The following is a 26,649-nucleotide window of genomic DNA, read 5'->3' as shown; positions in this document are numbered from 1 at the left end:
CATTAGTTGTACAGATACCATGTCTCATGTTAAGATTTGATGAATAATTAGAAATTTATAGAAAATGGAAGATGCATTTCAGTGTTGTTTTTAAAGAATATATACATATATATGCTCTGAATTATTAACTTTATTATAAATTATATATTGTTGAGTGTCATTTATGATTTTATTATCTGTCTTAAAGAGAGTGTTTACAGGAGGCAAATGTAAATTCAAAACAATTTTGACTATATGTGTTATAAAGCTAGAGGCTTTATCAATATAGCACAAGAGCAAATAGACGATCTGAGCATGTTATTATTCTCAGCTTCCCTGTAGTTTAGGATACCAGCGAGCTTCCTCAGACTGGATACTATGCAGATGGTTAAGGGAGACATAGTTTTATCTGCTTACTTATTCAAGTATTTGTCTATTTTTACTGATAACCTTACTTGAACTCCCATCTTGTTCTCGGAATAGTACTAGGCACTAGAATACGGCAGAACTCCTCCGAGGCTCAGATGAACAGACGGAATTAGAATAACAAGAAATTTTGCAAGAGAAACAACGGGGAAAGATGAAGGGGAAAGGAAGCAGAAGGCAGCGGGAGCTTTCAGTCCATAAGGCAGGTCTGGTACCTGTGAAAGAATGAGGGGAAAGAAGGGAAATAGAATAGGAAAAGAATCCAAATGTAGAATCCATATGTAATAAATATATATACACACATATATGTGTGTGTGTGTATATATATATATAAATATATATATCTCAAAAAGTCTGATAAGGAGACTCAGAACAAAGAACACCCATTAGAGGAGTTTTGCTCAGGCAGGAATGGCCTGGCTCTAGGACCACTGGAATCAGTCACTGGCAAGGAGCAGCCCAGGGACACTGACACGGGTGCTGCAGTAGATCCCGAAGTTGCAGCTGCTGAAAGTTTCCCATTAACTAATATGAAGGCATAGCAGAGAGGATCCCCTCCACAGTCATCATAGATATCAATGATACGGTTTCTATGAACAAGTTCAGAGTGTGGTACGAGCATAAGATAAACAATTATATTAGAAGCATATACATATTAGAGTAAGATACTGTGAGGACCAAAGAAAGGGATATGTAACTCAGGTGAAAGAGAGGTAATAGTTCTGATACCGCTTATTGGATCTGAGTCAGGAAGGATGAGACAGAGATATCCAGATTAACAAAGGAGAGGGAAAAGCTTTGGCAGCACCAATAGTCTATATAAAGGCTGCAACACATAGAGAGCAAGGTGAGTAAGGTGAGTGCTGTTAATCACGAATTCTTTTCAATTCTGTATGGCTCAAGTGAAAAACAAACAAACAAAACATTAAACATGACCACAAATATGGATCTTCTTCCACTGAGATAAGTAGCCTAATTTTCCTCACTATAAAGATGGACTGGCCTTACCGATTTCTTTGAGCACTAGAAGGCAGGTGATGTGGCATTATGGAATTTTTGAAGCCAGGCTATAAAAATCATTACAAGGTCATCCAGCTTTCTTAAAAATGTTCACTCTGAGGGAAGCCCGTCACCTTGTGTGTAGGAGGAGTCCTGCTACCTTGATATCACTATGCAGTGAGGAAGCCCAGGCTAACAATGCAGGGAGGCAGGGAGGTGGGGGGTGGGTGTGTGTGTGTGTGTGTGTGTGTGTGTGAGAGAGAGAGAGAGAGAGAGACACAGAGAGAGAGACAGAAACAGAGAAAGAAAGAGAGAGCTGACGAGGCCTAGATATTCCAGTCATTCCAGTTTAGGTGCCAGACATGTGAGTTGAGAAGCCATTCTGGTCATTCTAGGGCCAGGATCACATGAAAAACAATGAAAAATCCAGATGAAAGCTAGACTGGGAGACATGAATTATTTCAGCTTTCTCCACCTATTTGAGACACCTTACCTGAGACTCTGGTCATCATGGAGCAGAAATGAACTGCTCCTGCCAAACCCTCTCTAAATGCCTAATGTACACACACACACACACACACACACACAAATGTGATCCCAATGAACAGTATTTTATGTCATAGTTATTTTATGTCATAAAGTTGGGGAGTGGTTTGTTACACAGCAATATATAACAAACAGACATAATGGCAAGAAGAAAATGTCTAAGAGGTCACCTGAGGGTATATTGTAAACACCTTGTTTCAATCCCAAGGAGTTTGAGTTCTATATGAAAAGCAATGCAGAGCTATTAAAGGATAAACTTAAGTATGACTGAGTCTGAAATATAAATCTGAAAGGTCACTCTCTAGATAATCCACAAATAATGGATTAGAAATAAGTGAACCTTCAAAGGGAGATTACTCAGGAGACAGTTCTTGTGGTCACGTTTATTCTGTAACATTCAGCATAAAGCTGAATGTCAGCTGGAAAACAGAAATCAAGTTTAAAACCCTCTACCTTCAAAAAGCATACACTTTAGCAAGAGGACATAGAAAGTCTTTTCCATGAGTACTTTCTGCACAGCAAAGAAAGTTTTAAGGGTCAGGAGGTAAGACAAAATGAACCACGGGAAGTGAAAGGAGGAGAGAGAGTAGGAAACCGTGAAGTCTTTGAATAAGATAGAAATCAGGAAGTAAGTGTTGAAGAATGTATAGAAAAATAACAGCTGAAGTTAGAGTAGCATTAAAAATGGAAGGTTTGAGTAAAAGAGATAAAATGTTTTTTAAAAAGATGATGGTTTAGAAAACAAAAAAAAAGAATAATTTTAGTATTTAACCTGTTTAACACATGGTATTAGAAATAGATTAGTACCAAAGAAGCCACAAATGAAATAAAAATATATTAACATAATATTGTATAACACACACTTGAATCATCTTGTTTTCATTTTAAAACATAACCAAACATAGCTACAATTCAGTCTGCTGAAGAATTGACATATCTAATTAGGGAAGAAGAGTTTTTTTGGTTTTTTTTTCTCTCAGCAATGTTCAAATTATTTATATTCCTGTTTTTCTGTGCTTAAATTACTAAAATATATTCTCTAATAATATTAACAATAAATAGAAGTTCAATGCATTTTCAGTTAAAAGGTAATTTAACATTGATTACTTATAGCCCTTTACATATGTTAAAATTATTATAGAAAACAAAATAATATGAGTTTGCTTACAACATTCAGTAAAACAAAATTAAAAACTCCAAGATGATGGGAATACATCAATTGAATATCACAGTATATTTTCTTTTTAACGAGGTTCTGTGTCAGCGTTATGCACTTAGCCGGGTGAATCTTAGGTAGTAAGTAAGTGCGACACCACCAACAGCACAGGGAAAGAGAATGAGGCAGGGAGAAAGAAAGATTGATATGTGAGATGGGCTAAAAGTAGAAGTTCCCGTTCTTTTATTTCTTTTCCTTTGTCTTTCAATTTAGGTTATTCGGTTGTCTTTGGCTGATGCATTGACTTTTCAATGTTTCTCCTAATGACTTGAAATTGTCATAAGAAGAGAACATGTTTCCTGCCTTAAGTCTCTATACAGGTTGAGTAGGGGACTTAGGTCCTGTTTTGTCACTAATGTTGCCAGTAGAGACAAAAGTGGGAAACAAAGGCAACTGTTGTGTTCTCTATCATTGTCAATTGGTACGGTAAATAGAGGGGAAAAGACTAGAGGGGAGATAGTGGGAAATCCTATGCATCGTGCATGTGTTTCTGTGAGTGCTGGGGTGTGTGTGTGCGCACATGCGTGCATTTTAGTGAACTCTGTATTTTTTCCTTTCTCGAAGACTCAATGATTTTGTATTTTCAGCCATCTTCTCTTTGAGACCTGGCCCATTATATTCCTATGTACAAATTCATGTCTATTTTATTTTTCTTGTTTTATACATGTCAATATTTTTCTTACTCTTCATGTCTTGTTCAATGTCTGCTACTTATGACAGAATAGGGGGAGAAGAAAATTACTGCACAAATAAATGCATATCTTCTTATCTATTGTATTCTTCCAATCAAAGTTTTATATTTCTATCCTTTATTCATCTACTTTAGTGTTATAAAAATGATGGGTGGTGCAACTCACTGTTATCTCTCATTTAAGGAGATGTTAGTGATATATTAATAGAAAGCTAGGATTCTTTTCTCTTCATAAAATCAATCATCATTATGACTTATCCTAGGGACAATAAGAGATTTGCGGTTTCATTAAAAATGACTACACTGCCTGGGAGTATGAGTCAGAGTATGGAATCAGTGCTCTTATAGAATACAGTCTCAGTAATGCAAGCATGCCCTTGAGCATGAAGGTCTGTGCAGAACAGCTTGGAACACTGGATGCAAGTATCGACTGTATTGCCAAGTGTCTAAATTTATAGATGTTAATTTTAAATATACTTACTATTATTTCACATTTTTAAAAGACAAAATATTTTGTTCTATATTTAAATTGGCAGCAAAAAGAATCTTTAATTAATTGTTTCACTAAATCTGTTCTCAATGAAGAAGAAATATACATCCACTGTATATTTCAAGAATAAAACAAGAACAAAGCAGCTTAAAAGAAAAATGTTACCCATAACTCCATGGAAATATTTGCCATCCCTGTAATCTTATCTGCTTCATACATTTCAAGAACAATTGCCCCTTCCAAAATATATACCCTGATGTTCAGTTTTGTAAATATGATAATAAAAAAGACAGATGAACTCTCTTCCAATATTTGAGTCAAAATATTTTGTAATGTATTCTATTCTGTTTTCTCTAGAGGAGTATGTTGAATTATAATGTCTTGTCATACTTCAAGGGAAGAAAAATTCTGGTACAAATCTTATTTCTGAAGCAAAGAAATACAAAATAATAGCACATACTTAATATTTGAGACACCACAGTACACCACCCACCAGTAATTGTTAGTACATAAGAGCATTACTTATTACACTAACATTAGAGTCATTGTAGGGTAAAATATCAAAATTTCTCTTTTTGTCTTGTAAGGCTATTATGAAATAGAAGCTATCTGTAGTAGGTAGTAGTTTTCACCTCAAGATTTTTAATTCATAAAACTGAATCACACTGCTAAATTTAATTCAGCTGCTAATTCCTTATTTTTTCAGTTACCGTTGACAATAGCAATTTTATGGTTACCTAATCTAGTTTACAATGACACGCATTCTATGTGAAGGCTTTTAAGACAGGTTATATAGAATATGTTACAATATTCTTCAATAGCAGGAAAGTATAAATAATCTTTCAATCTGGTAAAAAGAAATGTATTTATTCTATAAGTAGTAATTTGTCAATTTGAGGAAAAAACATGTAACATTTGAAATCAGCTTGTAAAAAATATTTGATGTGTTCCGCAAAAAAGTTGGCAATATTGAAATGTGAGTAAAGTAGATTACAAAACAAATTAACTTCAATTTGTGGATATAATAAAAGGATATATGAATAGAGAAAAGACTCTAAGAATAAACATTATCAATATAACTGTAGTAATGTCTGAGAGCTTATACTGCGGTTGATTTTAATTATTATTTATAATTTTCAGTGTTTTCAAATTGCATATAATGAGCATGTACATATTGTGAAATCAAAGAGGTATAATGCGACTTTAAAAGCTATTCATAAATGTTGAACTTGAGCTAAATTTGTCCTTTTAATTTGAAAATTCTTAGCAGTAGTAAAATGTCCACTTTACTTGCCTAAGTGTAAAATTTAGCATTATTTTGTCTTTATTCTTCCAATATCTGAAGGTTATCCTTATTTAAATAATGCATCTAAACTCTCACTAAAAAGACAAGTGAAAAAATAAAAAGTATCCACATGCATAAACACTGAATTGCACAGCAAATTTATTTATTACTTTTTTACATCTTTATTCTTCACCGTTACTGCGTAGCACTTACTTAAGGAAGGCTTAAATGCTTTAAAATAGCAAATAAAATATTGCCTTCTGGAATTACTCAAAATAATTTCAAACTTCCTTTAATATAACAATATGATATTAATTTTTTCTAATCATTGAATGGAGTAGATTTGGGAGATTTCACTTCTACATTCCATGTGATTGAGGATAATGTTTTCATATTCTTTATTATTGTGACCAGATTTTCAAAATTTCTTAAAATAGAAACTCAAATGAAAGTACAATCTTTAAATAAATTTTAAAGGTACTGCCAGTATTTTTGCAATTATAAAATCTATTATTTTCTTGTGGGTTAAAACCAAAGCCACATTATTGTATTAGTACTAGCTGTGCTATGTGAGGTAAAAATAAAGCTGTATTATAAATATAAATATTTTGCTATAATTGTAACCTTAATTCCTATCTTTGTGTTCCAAATCAAAAGCTAAGAACACTTTTAGAACTAGTGGTTAATTAGCACTTCATAATTTGAAAAAATATACAATTGTTACAGTCGACATTTTATTGGTAGAGAAAATGATTATGGTTTTGAATGCATTCTTTTAAACTTAGTGAATGCATTCCAATTCAAAATATGCTTTGAAAATATTAACTAATGCATGATACAAATATTATAAAACATGACTTTTATTATAAACTATTATAAATATATGGACTAAAAGAAAAAAAGTAAGCAAATCTTTTTTGCCCATTAAATGTGATTTTGTTTTCTTAAAATGCAGAAATAATTAGAAATAATTTAAAGTTAAATATGTTAATCCATGTAATCTTGTGAAGAACTACGTCAATCACTTTGGTTATTTAATTAAAAGCCCATTAGGGAAAGAAACAAAACAAAAAGATAAACAACAAAGTGAGATACATTAATTGAATTACACATAGTACACATGAAAGTTTTTATAAGTTTTAATTGTCTCTCAATTTTTCTTAAATTGCTGATTTCGTAAATTAAGTAGAGAAAAACATTGACCACAGAATAAGTGACGGTTAGATTCTTTCAGCAACATAATTTCATTTACTCTTTTCTACCACTAGGGTAATGGGAAAAAAAAAAAAAAACAGGAAATCCAAATTCATGTTATTTTGTGTGGTTCACCTCTGGATTTCTGATTCTCAAAGTATGCATAGCAAATGTGAAGCATTCCATAAATAGCTGAAATACTGAGTAAATGTAATTTCTAAATTTTCATCAAACATAAACTTTCTATGTAATCCAGTAATTAAAATACATCATTATAACTCACTAAAGGCTTTAAAATGGTTTGCTAACCCTGAACAAAGTGTTTTTTATTATTTAAACCCAAAACGTATTCATCATAAAAACATTAAAACCACTATTTTTAATGAACATTCATTGTCATTTTAGCACATTCCTTCCAATTTCTGTCCTCTGTAGTATCTAACACAGAGGTTGCAAGGAGACTGAATTGACTTTCTTAGTCTGAATTGTGGTCCTCTTGTTTATTAACTGCGAGAACAAGGATCAGTAACATAAATCTTGTATCTTAAATTTTTTTGTCTCTAAAATGGAGATAAAACTTTTAACTACATTACAGGACTATTATAGGATTAAGTAAGTTAACCAATATGATGAGTATGGAGTTGAGAGTCTGTTATAAGCTAAGTGAAAATTATATGAATTATGCATAATTAAGATGATTATGGTGATAATGATGATGTTGATATCTATAGATCCTTAAAGAACCTGACTATAAAAGGCACTGGAAAATAGATTCAATTTGGAAATGTTAAAGATAAGTTTTTAATGTGTCTAGGAAGAACCGGAACCAAGTTTTAACATGTAGTTCATACAAAATACTACCTAAATTCTTCTGGGGATCACAATAAAGGTTGTATTCTGTACTCAGGAAAATGTTTATGTCCATAACAAAAGATATGTAAAATCTGTGCTTGTTCCAACTATCTCAGTCCAGCCCAAAGAACTTTCTCAATTCCTGTTCAAAACCAGTGATCTAATAATTCTGAAGCAATATTCAGGAAGACTGGCATACATTCTCTAGTGTCAAATTTGCATTAGGAAGCTGCAACATTTTTCAGTCTCAATTTATCAATCTTTAGACATAACTGTATTTTTCTTCGTTTTTGAAGGTATGGAAAAATAGATGATAAGATGTGTAAAAATAGTCTAGAAAGTTTTTTTTAATTTGTTAATAGACTACTGTAATAGACTATATTAACAGACAGTTTAAGATTTACAGACAACTTGAGCATAAAGTACAGAGATCTCATATTCTTTTCTGCTCAGTTTCCCCTGTCATTAACATCTTCCCTTAGTGAGGTACAATTATTACAATTAATGAACCAATATTGATATTATTACAGTTGAACTTTGAACAACTTGAGTTACGACTGTGTAGGGTCACTCCCATGAAGACATTTTTCAATCAAACACAGATCAAAAATACACTGTCTGTGGGATGCAAAACCCACACATATGGGAGGGCCGAATATTCCCACACATTGCTTCTGAAGGACTGTCTGCAGGACTTCAGTTTATGTGGATTTGGGTATTAGTGCAGGTGGTCCTGCAAACAAATCCTGTGTAAAATGAGGGGCAACTATATTAACTAAAGTCCATAGTTAATTTTGATTTCCTTACTTTTTACTTAATGTCCTTTTATGTTCTAGTATTTCATCCAAAATACCACTTAAAATTTAGTTGTTGTATGTCCTTAAGCTCTTCTTGGGATTCTTATTTTTGATGATATAGACAGTTGTAAGGCTTACTGGCCAGGTATAACACAGCATGCCTCTAAACTGATAATTTGTCTCATGTTTTATCCCTGAAAAGGGTTTATGGGTTTGGGAAAGTCCAGAAAAGTAAATTAGAAGATATCAATTACCTGTGCCCTACTATTTGGAGAAAATCAGTATTTCTATAATTAATAAAGTAATTTTCTGTTTTGAAGACATTTTAAAATGATACATTAAAATAATCTTTGGGATCACAGAAGATATTTCTAAACTAATTAAAATTAATACTAGTAATTACTATTTTAAGAAATTATGCTGAGTGTTTCAAATCCACTTAATCCTCACAATGATCAGAAAAGATAAATCAACTTATCCCTATCTTCAAAGAAGATGAGAAGACGGGCTCTTCAATTATATAATTTTCCCTCGTTCATAAAGCTTATCAGTAGAGCTGAGCCCTAAAGCTGCTAACTTCTAATTTCAATTATATCACCCAGTTCTTTCAATATAAGAAAGCCTTTTTATTTTCTCTCAAAGTTCTTCTGCTTCTCCAATACTTAAAACTTCATTTAATCCGGCATTTATAAGGGTATCCTTCACAGATAATGGGCAATGGTTATGTGGAGGAGGCAGATTATGAAGTGAGCCTAGATCGCACCACTGCACTCTATCCTGGGAGACTGTGTGTCAAAAACAAAACACAACAAAAAAAGTTATTTACAATGTATTTTCCTTAACAGCTAGCAAAGTTGAGTATTCAACCACAATTTATTTATCATGTGTATTTGTGTATTTGCTCTTTACTGAATGTGTTTTCATACTGTTTGACCAACTGGCAGAGGGAAGGTTTCCGCACCTTATTGATTTTTATGAGTTCTGTGTATATTCCAGTGACTATCTCTCTGCTGCTTACCTTTTGTGCAAACACATTCTTTAGCATTCCTGTTCACAATTGTATCAGTTTTAATATAGCCCAACTTATCTTTTAATGTCTTATATCTGCAATATATAGCACTAAAATACAAAACTAGTTGCAATATATTTTTATTTATCTTTCATTTGATTTGCTAAAACATTTGTCAATTGATTGAGTGGATACCCATAAGTAGATTGATCTGTAAACTTATTTTATCATATTTTCATAATATAATAAGACTATTAGACGTGTAGCGTTTCTTTTAGACTATTGACTAATTTTTGCTTTTCTGGAAAATGTTGTGATATTAGGCTATGTGATCAGAACTGGTTACCATAAATTGGATTTGGTCAAAGTCAACAAGTTAAATGTAGGCCTGCCATTATAAGCCAGAAGTAATGAATTCAAGATTAGACAGAAGTAGAATCAGAGAACACAAATAAGCTGCATGAGATGATAGCCCCCTTGTCATCCCTTATTATTTTACTGTGGCTTTTGCCTCAGCTCAGGCTTTCGTTCATTAGGGTTATTATGACCAAGTAATGGAGGTGAAAAAAGGTCCAGCTAGCTTAATAGATGGGTTTGCTTAATATGGGGTTCAGAGTAATGAAGGATTGCTGTTGTCTAAAAGCCAAATCAGTAGTGATCCCGAAGGACAGAAATCAGAAAAATTTTCCCCATGGACACTAACTACTTCAATCACATTTTCTGAAAAGAAGAAAGAAACAAGATAAGAAAATATACTGACATATAAAGTAGTAAAGAGTTTGGAGGTTTACTCAGCGGTCTGGGTATACAGAGATTAAACTGGAGAGAAACAGCATTGGGGAAAACCTATTTGATGGACTTACAGAAATATCAACAAGTTATGAAGACTCTTGAACCTCATGTTAATGCTAACTAAATAATATTCACCATAGACAACCAAGTAGATAAAATGACTAAGCCAACTGACATCTGCCAACCTCTGTCATTAGTTAGCCCAGTGCTGGCATAATAGATGCCTCAGTGAAGAGACTCTGGTAGCAGAGATGGAGGCTAATCCAGACTCCATAGCATGGGCTTCTGTTCACCAAGGCTGATTTCTTTACAGCCACTGCTGATTATCTACTCTGACAGCCATGGAGACAAATGCTGGACTTTTCAGCTGACACTATAGTTTGAGAGGATCAATCACTTTCCTAGGGACAAGTTGATGATATTGTGATCATCCCATTTTTAAAGAAGACATAATTTGTCTCGATTGGAATTGACTCACATGATGGGTGTGGGTTTGGTTTGCCTTCATGTCTACAGGTGTTCAGCTACAACTTCTATCCAAGACCTTCAGAGTGCTTGAGCTGCTGAACAAGATCCTGCACAAAACTGCATTAAATCAAAGAACTCATTTTACATCTAATTTTTATTTTATATGAAAATAATCCACAGGGAATTGTTTTAAAACAACTGCAGAGTATTTTATTTATAAAAATAATGCATAATGCCTATGCATACAATTAGTGTGCATTACAAAAGTATTTATTAGCTTTATACAATTTTTAAACCAAACACTATACATAACATTATCTACTATTGCCATAAATTTGTTTTAAAGTTGTTAAAATTACTTAGAATATAACTCAAATGACCTAGTAATATCATGAGTTTCTATTCTCAGAATTTCTCCCTCACAGATTCCTGAAATGTTTTTCTCTCCATTTTACCTAACTTGAATAGAAATAGTCTTTTAGTATTGCTATAAGGTATTTGTTATTTTTGTTGTTAACATTTTAATTGAAGTGTAATACATGTACAGATACATAAAAAAAAATTATTGGTATAAACAAACCATCACAAAGTGAAAACACTTGTGTAACCCCCACACAGGTAAAGAAATAAAAGCATTAACAGTTCCCTAGAATTATCCCTTATGTCACCTCCCAGTGCCAACTCTCTGTCCAGACTCTATAACCATAGATTTCTTGTAAGCTTGCAAGTGTTATAACTGTATTTCACTCCTGATTATGGCCCTATACTTCCACTTTACATCTCACACAGCACTTTGTAAGGCACATCACAGATGATCAAGTAGGACAAATACCACATCCCAAATAGAATCAAATGTATACCAGTATAGTCAATGGGCCTATTATTATTCTAAATTAATAATAAATAATTTCCTGTAATTATTCAAACTTCACATTGAATAATAGCTTTTTAAATTTTGAAAAGAAGTGTTGTATAACAACTTTTATTACATTAATATAATCAAAATACAGAATATAATCAAAATACAGTGTAGTAGAATTTTATTTTTAAAGAAGGATAATATGTAGAGACAATGATAAACTATTTTCAAAAGCAAATCATATGTGGCCATTATAAATGACAAGCACTATAAGCCTAGCTGCGGAATATTAGCATTTCATATGTGAGAAATGAATAAAAACTATGTTATGGAGAATAGTATCAGAGCATTATTTACCTTATCACAAGTAAAGGTAGTTAATAGGTTTGTTTTTACTAGTTTTAAAGTGAACCACTGACATTAAAATGAAAAATTATGTTCCATGTTAATGCAATACAAATAATTCTCACAGAAAAAAATCCTAGTGTGGAATTGTTTTTTCATAGACAGTTAACTGAACCAAAATTTCTGCCAGCAGAATTCAGTCTTACACATGTAGATAGATGTGAAAGTGTACATATCCTCCCAACACAGCTTTCTTCAGTAATGATATAATTTTCCTAATAAAGAAAAATGTTTTCCTCTTCTCTTCTGTACAGTTCTCTTTTATATTTCAAAGTACCAAAAGACTCTTACAAACATTACACTCTCCAATTATCACTAAAAAGGTCTCCAAATACCACCATAAGGAAACTATAAAACAGGCACTGATTATACTCCCAGACTCATAGAACTCTGTTGGCCATTAAGGACAAAGCATTTTCCAATGAATTTAAGAGTTACATTGAAAGAGATTCATGTGAACTTTCTACTCTCCTCCTTCAAATGTTTACAAACAAACATGTCCTATCATTTGTAAAATGGCCTGCTACATTTAGAAATCTGAATTAAATCTCTGTAATAATTTAGGTTATTGGGATAGACTCTTAGGTACAGGAAAAAATTTATAGTGTTTTTCCCCTCAGCCAGTAGAGGATATAATGAAGGAAAAAAAAAAATGCAGGAAAATGGCCAGGACACAAAGCAGCACTTAATATGCACAATATTTTACAATCCAGTAATTTTTAGACTGGGAATGCTTGATGTTTTTTCCAACATTGTGAATGGACTTATCACACCCAATAACGTCCTTCATACATTTGCACATCAATGAATCTGGTTATTTTCCTTCTGTCTTGGTTGTCTAACAGTGATAGCCTTAACTGATAGTGAATTAAAATTATCTGTGGAGCTTTAAAAAAATATATATTCCTGAGTAACACACTGAGAAATTCTGACCCATAATTCTATACTGAAACCTAGGAAATCCCAGATGATTATGACAGCATATATCCAAAAGAAAGCATTTTGAAAGCACTAAAACCTTCACCACTTACCAAAACGCAGTGGATTGTCATCTGTACATCAATGCAGTAATGGAAAAGAGTAATGTCACCATATAATATCAATGATCTTCAAACTTTCCCTTTTGTTGACATTGTATTTATTACTCACATTTCCAGCTTCAAGTCCTGTGACATATTGGCCAGCTGAATTCCAGTGCCATTAATATACCCTTTGTAGTCAATGATGTTAGATTTTTGGGTTATTAATAGATAAAGACTAACATGTAAATATAAATGCTAACATATGAATAAGGGAAACGTAGGAAAATAAAGAATAATTTTGTTGCAAAAATTTCATAAATACAAGTCCAATTTCACAGTTTTGTTTTAAGTATTAAGAAATATGCCTTCTTTGGTGAAAATTATTTTTAAAACAAATTCAGTAATTCATTTAAGATAATCTGGAAAGGTTATTTAGAAATGTTCTGGAAACAAGAGAGAATATATATTTTAAAAATAACTCAGGTGTTACCTAGGGAGTAACCTGAAAAATACTTTCACAAAACAAAGGTTAAGAAATTAATCTTTAGAAAGAAATTCAGGTAAAAGTACATGTCTAAAATGACCTTTGAAAACTGGGAAGTAAATAACTTTTCACATCATTAAACATTTTATATAAACTTATTTTATTATACCCAGGTTAGAAACATACAGGCTACAGTTTTCAAAATCAGATTAATGTGAAACCGTTGGATTTTTAGGAAAATCAGTCTGTTTTTCTACTATCACACCAAACAAAACTTTGTCATCATAAGTGCTTAAGAATTAGCAGGAATAGCCAGAATGTATTTGTCCAAAAGTTGTCTGTATTTAAACTTTTAAACACGATAGGACAAGAAAGATTTTTTATGAATGATAGTATTTCTTCAGGTGTCTTAATTATAGTCTTCGAAAGAGTACAATTCTGAAATAGAATTATTTGAAGGCTGCTGATAAGATGTCCTGTTCCCAAACATGCCTCTTAATCCACTTAGTACATAAATAAATTACATGAAGAGAGTACCACATGTTTGTCTTAAGACAGACATCTTACCTGGTACATTTTAAAACCAATTATTTCAAGGAAATACCATAGCAAACTTGTGGAAAGAGGAGAGCAGCCTGTTTTTCCAATTTGATAAATTTGACACTTATCAAATTTCTTGAATTTGGATTCATTTTGGGGAAAATAGAAAAAAGAAAGTAGCATGGTTAGTAAAATAAGAAAATAACCCAATATTATTACAGTCATAGCATTTGCTAGTAATAGAGACTGCCCCAGTTTAAGATTAATTTTTCAATTAAAATATTAAATGTCATTTTATGATTTTTTAGTCTGGGAGGCAAGTCAGGATACTTTTATTAATAGTCATTAATTGACAAAGCTTCTACAGTTGTGCTTTTTATTTAATATTATAACACATTAACCACAGACATCCTTTGATTTTCTGTCATATTTTCAGTGCTCTGTCTGTACATGTTTTCTCAAGAGTAGCAACATTTGTGAATTTATTTTAATAATTCATGATTTTGTCAGCATTTTAAGGGCTTACTGTTCCAAGAGGACATTATAACAAAGCACTGAAGAACAGGAAACTTCAGTTTAGCTGGAAATTTATACTAGTATACCATTGTTGTCCCTTATTTACTGATTTATACACTATTCAAAAGTGAAATTGAATAAGATTAGCTATTTTATACAGTTATTATAAGGATGAATTAAAATAGTTTTGAAATGTTAGAAACTATGTATTCGATATAAATATTGTATATATTATTTTTAAAATATTTATTCATAATAGTTTTAAAACTTTTGTTTAGCCTAATCTGAAAGCCATTTTCCAGAAAATAAATGTGAGGCATCATGTTTAGTAAATTGTGTAGAATCGAATTGACCTGTATTGAAAACCCAACTTTGTCACTTAGTTGAGAAATGTGTCATACTTCTATAAACTCCAGTGTCCACATGGCATACCTGAGCATACTAAGCCCTTGCTGAGATATGTAATTAAAAGATATGAAATCAGTGCTCAGGAGTATGCAGGCACCCAAGCAATAGTAATTAACTATTTATGTGATATTTAGAAGTTAAAATTGAAATAACTTTGTGAGAAATGATACATGTGGGATAAAGAGAAGGATGTATAAATTTTGATTTACATAACAGGATACCCAGTGATGTCATTCATGGAAACATTGTGAAAGAGTCAGGTTTAGAGAATTCTGGGAAGATGATGGAAAAGCAAGCACTGGAAATCTCTTTACACATAAGTAATAATTACACTGGCAAAATCTCTCTGATACAGCTATTTTGGAATTCTTGAATTTAGTGAAACTTACAACTTCCAGGAGAAAGTGCGGATAATAAATTTTAGTTAATTTCAGCTGTTAGCTCACGAGCAGCTATCCATCCCCACCCCTAATCCCAAGACAGGGAGCTTTGCAAGTATTTCTGCTGCAGCTTGCCTCTAGCTTGCAAAAACTACCATGAGCAAAAATGACCACACCCTTCAGTTATCAAGGATCTGTGCTCTGATGGTTGATTGTTGCTTCTGAGCACAATGGAAGAGACGAAGAGGTGGTAACCATTGTTGTTGCACTCCCTTCTGTTCTAAAACCCACTCTTCCTGGCTAATGTGACTTCCAAGAAACTTAAAAGGCTGTTTCCCGTCCCCCTCCATTTTTCCTTTACCCCTTTGAGAATCAATACTGAAGAATAGTATATTTCCAGAGCAACTGCAAACATGAGGGAAATTAGAAAGTTTCAGTGTATCATCAAGAAATGGTGCAGGTTCATAAAATACTAATAAAATACTTTAAGTTTACAACTCAGGCTGATCTTCAGCACAGACACAGTCTGCAGCAATATAAACAAAATAATAACGAAAACAGCAAGCCCTAGGGAAGGGAGAAAATCTGATTTCAAGATTTACCATTTAATTAAATTCAGATGTCCAGTTTTCAACAAATCATCACAAGGCACACACAGGAACAAGAAAGTATGATTCATTTAAAGAAAACAGATAAAGCAAAATAAAGTCACCGAGAAAGATCTGATGGTGGATCTACTAGATAAATACTTTAAAATAACCGTTATAATGATGTCCAACAAACTAAAGGAAGACATAGAGAAAGTCAAGGAAACAATGGATGAACAAAATGAAAATATCAATAGAGATAGAAAGGCTAAAAATGAACAACAAAAATTCAGGAGCTGAAAATTACAACTGAATGAAAATTCCATAACCTATCCCCCAGAGAATATATAAACTATTCTCATACATAAACCAAGGTAGTTCATTAACTGCTATAAATGCTCAAGGAAACCCTGCAGCTTAAAATAAAAGGACATTAGATAGTAACTCAAAGCTATATGAATAAGTATCTCAGTAAAGGTAAATGCATGGACAATATAAAAGCTGGTATTATTGTAACATTGGTTTGTAACTTCAGTTTATCTTTTCCACATACTTTAAGAGACCAATATATTAAACAATTATTAAAGTTCCCATTATTATAAATTTAGTTTGTACTTCTACATTTTGTTTTCCACATAATGGAGAATACTAATGTATTAAAAATTATTACTTTATGTTTTTGAATGCACAATGTATACAGACATAATTTTGTCACATTAATAACTGAAAAAAATGTGACTGAAGATGTTATAGGAGCTGAGTTTTTGTATATTATTGAACTTTAGCTAATATACATTCAAATTAGAGTATTATAATTTTAGAGTGTTGACTGTTAATACTCATGATACCCTCAAAGAAAATAATTATAGAATATACATTAAAACACATATGAAAGGAATTTAAATTTTCACTACAAAATATAAATTCAATACTAAAAAAGACAGTAATACAAGAAATTCATATAAAAGCTACATGGCATCTAGAAAATAAATAACAAAATGACAGGTATAGTTATCTTCTTATTAACAATTACTTTAATTTTAAATGGCAAAGCCCTTCAAACAAAAGACTGATACTGGCAGCATGGATGATGGCCATGATCCAACTATATACTGTCTAAAAGAGACTCACTCTGTATCTGAATACACAAACAGACTGAAAGTGAAAGGATAGAAAAAGACACGCCATGTAAACAGTAACCATAAGAGTACTGGGGTGGTTATACTAATACCAGATAAAATAGACTTTAAATAACTGTTAAAAGGTTACAAGAAGCAAAAGAGGACATTATTAATAAAAGGTTCAATATTCCAAGAAGCTATAACAAATATCAACATGTACATAACAGACCATTAGAAGGAAAGTTCGAGATAATTGAAGGAAAAATAAATGGTTCTACAATAATAATTGAAGACTTCAAAATCTACCCTGATTAATGGATAAAACAATCAGAAGATAAGTAAAGAAATAAATAACAACTGAGGGCTTATAAAACACAATAAACCAACAAGATGTAAGAGATATTTACAGAATATTCTACCCCACAACAGAATATGCATTCTTCTCCAGTGCACATGGAACCTTTTCCAGAATGGATTATGTGTTAGGCCACAAATTACATCTCAATAGGCTTAAAAGATATCATACGAAATATCTTTACTAACGACAACAAAATTAAGTTAGAAATTAGTAACAAAAGAAAAAGTGGAAAAATCAAAAAATTTGTGGAAATTAAACATATATTTCTAAATTACCAATTGATCAAAGAAGAAATAACAGGGGAAATGTACAAGTATTTAGCGATAAATGAAATCTAAAACACCACATGCCAAAATTTATGAGGCAGAGAAAATGCAGTGCTAAGAGAGAAATGTATAGGTATAAATGCTTACATTAAAAAGTAAGAAATATTTTCTTTTAATTTAGAAAAAGACAGATCTCAAATCAACCACTTTACAACTTAAACCAGAAAAACAAACTGAAGGCAAGTAGAAGAAAGGAGATAATAAAGACTAGAGCAGAGATAGACAAAATAGATGATAGAAAAACAATGAAACCAAAAGCTGGTTGTTTGAAAAGATCAACAACATTAGTAAACTTTTGACTAGACGGATTAAGAGAAAAAGAGAGAAGACTCAAATTACTAAACTGAGAAATGAAAATGGTGACTTTGCTATCAATTCTACAGAAATAAAAATGACTATAAGAAAGTACTATTAAAAACTGTGCTTAGAAATCTGATAACATATGAAATGGAAAAATTCCTAGAGATACAAAACTTATCAAGACTAAATAATGATAAAATAAAAATGTAAATAGACTGATAACTAGTAAGAGATTGAATCAGTAATAAAATATCTCCCGACATCAAAAGCCCTGGACCTGATGGCATCACCAGTGAATTCCATAAAACATTTAAAGAGCTAGCATCGATCTTTTTCAAACTTTTCCAAAAATGCTGTCATAAGGGAACATTTCCAAAACTCATTCTGTAAGACAGCATTACCCTAATACCATAGACGTATCCTTTGTAAACACTGATGCAAAAATTCTCAAAACATTACTAGCAAAACAAGCTAATAAGCAGCAGATTAAAATTACTATAGACCATGAGCAAAAGAGATTTATTAATACTAATGGAAATCAAAGATATTTCAACATACAAAAATTGTCAAATGTAATATACCATATTAACAATGAAGGGTAAGAATCACATGGTTATCTCAATTGATGCATAACTAGCATTTGGCAAAATTTTACACCCTTTCATGATTAAAAAAAAAAAAAAAACAAAGTAGAAATATAAGGAAACCACCTTAACCTAATAAAATTTCATATGTAAAAGTCCCATATAAAACATCATAGTCAATCGTGAAAAACTTAGAGTTTTCCCTCTATGATAAGCAACAAGGCAAGGATGCCTGAGCTTACTACTATTTAATATAGTACTAAAAGATCTGGCCAAAAAAAAAATATGTAAGAAAAAGTAAAATAAAAGGCAAAAAATTGGAAAAGAAGAAGTCAAATTATCTTTGTTTACAGATAATATAATCTTATTTACAGAAAATGATAAAGATTCCACTAAAAATAGCAAAACCAATAAATTGGGTCACCACATAAAATCAAGTACATATCTACACAACAACAAAGAATAATCCAAAAACAAAATTAATAAAATAATTTAATTTGCAATAGCATCATAAAGATAAAATACTTTTTATTTAACCAAGAAAATAAATGATCTGTCCTATAAAAGCTACAAAACATTCCAAAAGAAATTAAAGAATATAAAAATGAATGGAAAGGCATTGCATGTTCATGATTGGAAGACTTAACATTGTTATAATGTCAACACCACAGATTCACAGCAAATCTACAGAAAATGCAATGCCTATCCAAATCCCAATGATGTCTTAAAGCAGAAATACAAAAAAACTCATCCTAAAATTCATATGGAATCTCAAAGGACTCCAAATAGCTAAATTGATCCTGGAAAAGAATAAGCTAGAACACTCAGACTCCTGATTTCCAAACTTACTATAAAGCTACAGTAATCAAAACATTGTGGTACTGGCATGAAGACAGACATATGGACCAGTGTAATAAGAAAGGTTGCCTGGAAGTAAAGTCTCACATATATGGTCAAATGATTTTAAATTATGGTGTCAAGAGTATTCAATGGGGAAAAGGCAATATTTTCAATAAATGTTGCAGGGAAAATGAGCTATCCATATGCAAACTAATAAAGTTGGATTCTTAACACCATATACAAAAATTTAGTCAAAATGGATCCATGACCTAAATGGAAGACCTAAAACTATAAACTCTTACAAGAAAGATAAGTTTTAATACTTCATATTTGGCAATAATAAGACACCTGATGTTCACACAACAAAATTAAAAAGAGGCAAACGAGCTTAACAAAAAGTAAAAAAAAAAAAAAAAAAAAAAAGAAGAAGTAGAAATGCACGCCTCAAAAGAAAATTATCACTAGAGTAAAAGGCAATTTACCTAATGGAAGAAAATATTTGCAGAACGTATATCTAGTAAGGGATTAATATTCAGAATATTCAGAGGACTCCTAAAGCTCAATAACAAAAAACAAGCAACCTGATTCAAAAATGGTCAAAACACTTGATAGACATTTATCCAAAGAAGATATACAAATGGCAAATAAACACTTGAAAACATGTTTAACATCACTAATCATTAGGAAAATGCAAATAAAAACTACAATGAGATTATTTTGTAGTTCATAAGCGTGATGACTGGGTGTTCAAATGCAGGTGCAAGATGTGCCACCCTCAAACCTTGTTACCACATCAGCATATTACCCATCAGACATAAAAAAAAAAAAATGAGATACCAGCTCATACCCATTTAGGATGGTATTTATCAAAATAAATCAGAAAATAATGATTTGGCAAGAAAGTAAAGAACATAAAACCCTTGTGCACTGTTAGTGGGAATAAATATAAAATGGTGAAACTGTTGTGAAAAATAGTATGGTGAATCCTCAAAAATTCAACGTGAAATTACCATATGATTCTGCAATTCCATTTCCAGGTATGTACCCAATAGTTTCTTAAATATGCATTTTTATACCCATGTTGTTAACAGCATTACTAATAATAGCTAAAATTTAGAAGCAACTCAAGAGTCTATCAACAGTAGAATGGATAAGCAAAATGTGGTTTTTGTATGCAATAAAATATTATTCAACCTTAAGAAGGGAGGAAATTCTAATATATGCTACATGTGTGAACCTTGAGGGTGTTCTATCAAGTAAAATAAGCCAGTCACAGAAAGGCAAATACTCTATTATTCTACTTATATGAGGTACTCAGTGTAGTCAAAATCCTCAGAACAGACAGTGAAATAACGGTTGCCAGGGGCAAAGGGAGGGAAAATTTTTCAGTTTTAAAGATTGTAAGAGTTCTGGGGATGGACAATAATGATGACTGAACAATAATATAAATGTAATTAGTGATAATTACATTATGTGTATTTTTACCAAAATACAAAATTGGAGAATATAAACAAATAAAAATAAATACATATAAACCAAACCAAACAAAACCCTGGTTTAAAAGAACAGAATTATGAGTTTGGTTTTGAACAAGCTAATTGGACATGTTATCGGGACATCCAAAAGAGGATGTCAAGTATCTAATGAAATATAGTTCATTTAATGCCAGTTACTAACGCTATTGTCATTCAAGGATTCCACGCTTAGAAGTTGGAACAGAAAATGTAATTTTTTGAGTCATCTGCACAGGGCCTTGATCACTAGGGATGCTCTGGAGATAAAAAAAAAAATCTCACATTATTCATCACTGAGCAAAGATAGCCAGGTCTTAAAGCCATGCCCTCGCTGCATCTGTCACTGCATGCAGGATCTTGGGAGGGGTAACTTTGAGAAGGCAGCTGTCTGATGCTAGTTGAAATCTCTGAGAGGGAATGGTGGAGACAGTGGTGTTGCTGAGAGAGAAAGAATGTTTGTAGAAAGCACTCCTTAATGCTGGGACAACACGTCCTCCTTTGAAGAGGTAATAAGGCGACAAATCACTTTGTCCACAATTCTCCTAGTTATGCATCACCACATCTACCGTACTCCCATGTAATATGTTTAACTTGGTCCCTCCTAAGCTACTAATGACCTGGATCTATAAGATACACCTTTAAGAATGACTACTATAAATATTCATTTAAAAGATGTATATGGTTTATGGACCATGAAGATAGTAAAATTACCTATGCAATAAGATGCTTCAATGCTTTCAAAAGTATCAAACAAGGTGTGATAGACCTTTTACTGCAGATAGAAATGCAGCAAGATAAACCTTTAGCTTTCCAGGTCATATATAAACATCTGTTATAAGTTACCTATATTTAGTGTTATGCTCATCCATACTCTGTCCACTTCTAGGATAACAAAGGTCAAAAAATGTTCATTTAATCAGGTGTGGAAAGGTTAATTACTTAAAAAATAAATTTTAAAAACAATCAAAACAAACAGAAATTTCCAAATTGTATCAAATACTCACAGAACTCATCCTTGATTTCTCAAAGAATTTTCTCAAAAAAATAACAGAAATAACAATTTCAAGTGAAATATCATGATGAGAATATCTTCAGAATATTTTACTGTGTTTCTAAGGAAATGTGAGTCTTTCTACATTACTGAAAGTGGTCTTAGTTTTATCCAAATAAGCTATTTTCAGAAATAAGAAAACATAAAGCTCAGTAAAACACTGCAATAAAAAGTATGATATTTAATGTAAAATCATTCAGAGTAATCATGTGAACATGGTTCTATTTCTGTCTATGTCTGTACATCATCACCCTAATGCCAGTATATTTATTTTAAACTAAATATTGGTCTCCTGAGGCAGAGAGAATACAATAATAATAATTTAGAAAAAAATTTACATTTTAACACTGCCATTTTATCATAATAGTGCTATTTTTCCCTACATAATGCAAAAACAAAGACAACTCCAAAAGGCATATTTGTGTCTTAAATTGGGGCAAAATAGAGCTTTTTTCCCTCAAACATGGGACACTAAGAAGAGCTTTCATCCTAAATTCTTACAGTTAGTTGAATTGTTTACACCAATATTACATTTATAAATAGCTTCTCTTGTTTCTTAAAAATACTAGAATTTCATGTTGCATTTTTTGACAGCTTTATCATCTGTAATAGCCATGTTTAGAAAAGACCTGGCAGGTGAACAAATACAGCCACCAAGAAGTAGAAAGATAAACACTATTAAGAGGTTCTTAGACAATTTTTACAAAGAAAAATATTTTATAAAAGACAACGCTGTTTTCTTCACATATTAGAGTTAGTCTTCATAGGTGTCTAACACAATACTGGATGATTCTAAGCATAGTTTTCCACTTAAGTATTAATAGAAATAATTTATTGTAAAAATATTCATTTATTTTAAAATTTAAGTTAGACCTTTGCTACTTTCTGATATGAAATTTTGAGGCTCAGGAACCAATTATTTTTCTTTGAGAACACATCTCTGAAATTACAGTGTCAGTCAATGAGAAATATGGCTTGATATTCAAAGAGCATAAAATCTGATTTATATACGACTTTTAAGAATGCCTTTTTGTATAAAGTAATATATATTTACTTATTATAGGAATGCAGTGAATTACACTAAATGCAGGATTTACTATGAAATATCTATCATATCTTTGCCTATATACACAAAGGCAAAGTTGAAAATGTTTTCAAATGCCATTGATTTCCATCCAGACTTAATGAAAAGCCTGACTTTCTGAAAACAGACTTATTATCACTACTTCCTTATTATCTGTTATACACTATTTCTTCTTACAAATGTTGTCATCTGTTTAACTTGACATTAGCAAAGGCAATAATCATTACTTTTAGTTGTTCGCCATGTTAAAACTTTTTTTTTTAAGGTCACTATTATAAAAGCAATATCAAAAGCAAAATTCCCTAAATATAAGATATAGTTTGGATGTTTTCTCCCCTCCAAATCTCATGTTGAAGTGTGAGTCCTGGTGGGAGGTGTTTGGATCACCGTGAGTGGCTCCCTAATGAATACCTTCGTGCCTTCCCTGCAGTAATGAGTTCATGTAAGAGTTGGTTTTTAAAGGGCCTGACACCTCACCATTCACTCTCTTGCTCTCTCTTTTGCCTGTGATACACAGGCTCCCACTTTGCCTTTCACCATGATTGGAAGTTTCCTGAGGCCTCACCAGGAGCAGATACTGGCACCATATTTGTTATACAGCCTGCAGAACTGTGAGCTAAATAAACCTCTTTTCTTTATAAATTATGCAGTCCCAGGTATTCCTTATAGCAACTCAAATGGATTAACACAATATTTTTCATGGAAAGAAATGTGAATGGATTTATAAGCACATGAGTTTTCATATAAATACTAAACATACAGCTTAAATATGAAAAAAGTAATAAGTAAATATCATTATTAATAGGTAATAATTTAAGAAGTCCACAGTGAAGAACTCCTTCATTACACATCAATGTGTACCATAGGAGTCACTGATAAGGTGGTAACTAGAACAAATCTCTTCAAATTAGTTACTGATCTTTCAAAATCTATTATTAGGTAAAAATGTAAGAATTGTATTTCAAGTATTACATTGCCTTTGCTTTAGATTAAAATTATCAACACATATGAGACAACTGCATAATCTGAAATATAAATTTAGGGAGAATGAGCTACAAATAGATAAACACTAAGAAAGTGAGAAAGATAGTAGGAAATTGGACAAAGATATTCCAGTTTACACAAGCCTGAGATTAAGTATGCCAACTTGCCTTAGATTCTTGAAATTTATACTCGATCATCATATGCACTGTTATCTTTGCAAAGCAATGAAAGTGTGTGTAAGGAACCAAGAATGACATAAGTCCGCTAGGATATTTTTTATCTGCCACGTGTCATGCTATAAACTCCTTCGAATAATTCTGATTGTAATAAAAATATCATTTTAATTGTTTTCAATATTTTATGAAGTTGTAAAATATTCCCAAGGAACGATTATCAGACAAATACTTGGCTCTGCGCTCTCTTTAGAGCAGTGTTCCACCTCAGGAAACTGCTTTTGAAATCAGCAAAATAAAACTGCTGATATTTTTAGAGCCATACAGTAATGTTTAGAGAAGTTTTCTGGTGGCCGGGCGTGGTGGCTCAAGCCTGTAATCCCAGCACTTTGGGAGGCCGAGACGGGCGGATCACGAGGTCAGAAGATCGAGACCATCCTGGCTAACACGGTGAAACCCCATCTCTACTAAAAAGTACAAAAAAACTAGCCGGGCGACGTGGCGGGTGCCTGTAGTCCCAGCTACTCGGGAGGCCGAGGCAGGAGAATGGCGTAAACCCGGGAGGCGGAGCTTGCAGTGAGCTGAGATCTGGCCACTGCACTCCAGCTTGGGCGACAGAGCGAGACTCCGTCTCAAAAGGAGAAGTTCTCTGGTTTCTTTTTGGATACAGGTACCCCAGAATTATTTAAAGTAATATTCATAAAATGATTGCCTTATAATATTTAATATAAAATGAAAGTAATTTATATTAGAGTGTATTAAGCATAGTGAATATTCAAAAAGCTCCAGTACATTCTGTCTCCTTCACACTTATTTTTAGTTCTGAAACTAATACAAGGATTTAGAAAATAGGACTTCATGCAATATAAACCACCTAGCTAGTATATTAATGTATTAAAATTTTTAAATATTAATTATTAAAAATTATTTAGTGCCTTCATTATGCCAGGCACTCTTCTAAGCACTAAAGAAACGCAATGACCAAAACACATACAATTATGCTATCTTGGAATTTACAGTCCGTGAGGAGTAAATGAGGAGAGATAAGCAACAAACAAGGAAACAAGCAAATACAGAATATGTCATGCAGGGATTTTGGTTGTGATGAAATATAAATCATGTAAGGAAGGAAATGGTGATGCAGGTGTTGAGGGCAGTATTTCTGATAGTATGAGAAAACAGGTCTGTCTGTGAAGGTTTCATTCCAGCAGAGAGCTGAATGAAATCAGTGTAAAAGGCATGCTGATATTAGGGAACAGAGTGTTCATGTAAAGTGCAATAATGAAATTGAAAGGTCTAACTTGGTGTGGCTTGGAGTACATGAAGAGCAACAAGATGACTAGTATGGCTGAAGCAAAGAAGCAGTGCATGGTAGAAAATTATCTCAGAGAGGTCACTAGAACAAATACATTGATCTGTTTGCAGTGAATTGATTCTTAAAATTTTAGTAATTATGATGTTATATTTACTCTATTAGACAACATGACAAGAAGAATGGATCATTAAAGAGGCATAAGTGGAAAACACCTGTTTCAAGATATGTAGTGCTATGATAACACCAAGGGAATACATTTGAAAGCATTAGTTTGCAGCTGCAGAAGTAATGAGTTTCTGTAATATTGCTTCTTTGTAAGTGAAAAGGAGCTGAGAAAATTAGATGACAAAAATTCTAAAAATGTTAAAGCAACAAAGGTAAACGCAATTAGATATGAGGAATGTTCAACTGCCAACTGGCAGTATAGCTGTACTTGAAAGAAATTGATGGATCATCTAACAATTCTAGTCCCTTATATTCCAGCAGCCGCTTCCTGATAAAATGTTCAGTTGGGAAGAAAGATAGGTATCATGATCTGGCTTTAAGGATGAAGTTTCTTGAATCTTCTTCTCTCAACATTGTAGTTTAAACGGAAGTTTGAAATAATTATAAATTTTCAATAATTCTACTACATTTCTTTATTGTATATTAGCGAATTTTGTCATTTGCAACAATAGAGATTCCATAAAATTTTATGATCTCATTGAAAAGCTGTGATATTTGAAAATCAAATGTAAAAGTCTATTTCAAAGCTTTTGACATTTTAACTGTTTATACAAAAGAAAATTCAAATTAGCAATAATTTTCAGATTCAGTATCAAATTATGTGACAACTCAGCATATATTTCACACTAAGCCAATAAGGTAAGCTTACCGTTTTGATGTGTTTTTATTTGATGGCATATCCTGCTAGTATCAAAGTCTGACCCATTTTCTGTGTAAAACAATGTATGATCTATGATATTTCCATTTCTTATCTGAAATCAATGATTTGTAACATTGCTTTATCATATATTATTATAACAAGTTTCTTTTAAATATATTAATATATAAG

General features: G+C 32.1%; 1 long non-coding RNA gene and 1 other non-coding gene across 2 annotated transcripts in view; one reads left to right on the top strand and one right to left on the bottom strand.

Annotated features, from left to right (window-relative positions):
* Positions 1-26,649, bottom strand: part of LOC114669989 (uncharacterized) — a 364,550-nt gene that overhangs the window by 291,091 nt on the left and 46,810 nt on the right. The gene's annotated exons all lie outside the window — the stretch shown is intronic.
* On the top strand, positions 20,186-20,289 carry LOC114670238 (small nucleolar RNA U13). Its single transcript, XR_003719719.1, has one exon. It is a non-coding gene; the product is annotated as a small nucleolar RNA U13 (small nucleolar RNA).

The sequence above is a fragment of the Macaca mulatta genome, chromosome 9 (assembly GCF_049350105.2).
Source record: "Macaca mulatta isolate MMU2019108-1 chromosome 9, T2T-MMU8v2.0, whole genome shotgun sequence".
In the NCBI taxonomy this organism is placed as follows: Eukaryota; Metazoa; Chordata; class Mammalia; order Primates; family Cercopithecidae; genus Macaca; species Macaca mulatta.
The sequence above is the reverse complement of the archived record's forward strand: the minus strand, read 5'-3'. Positions and strand labels throughout refer to the sequence as shown.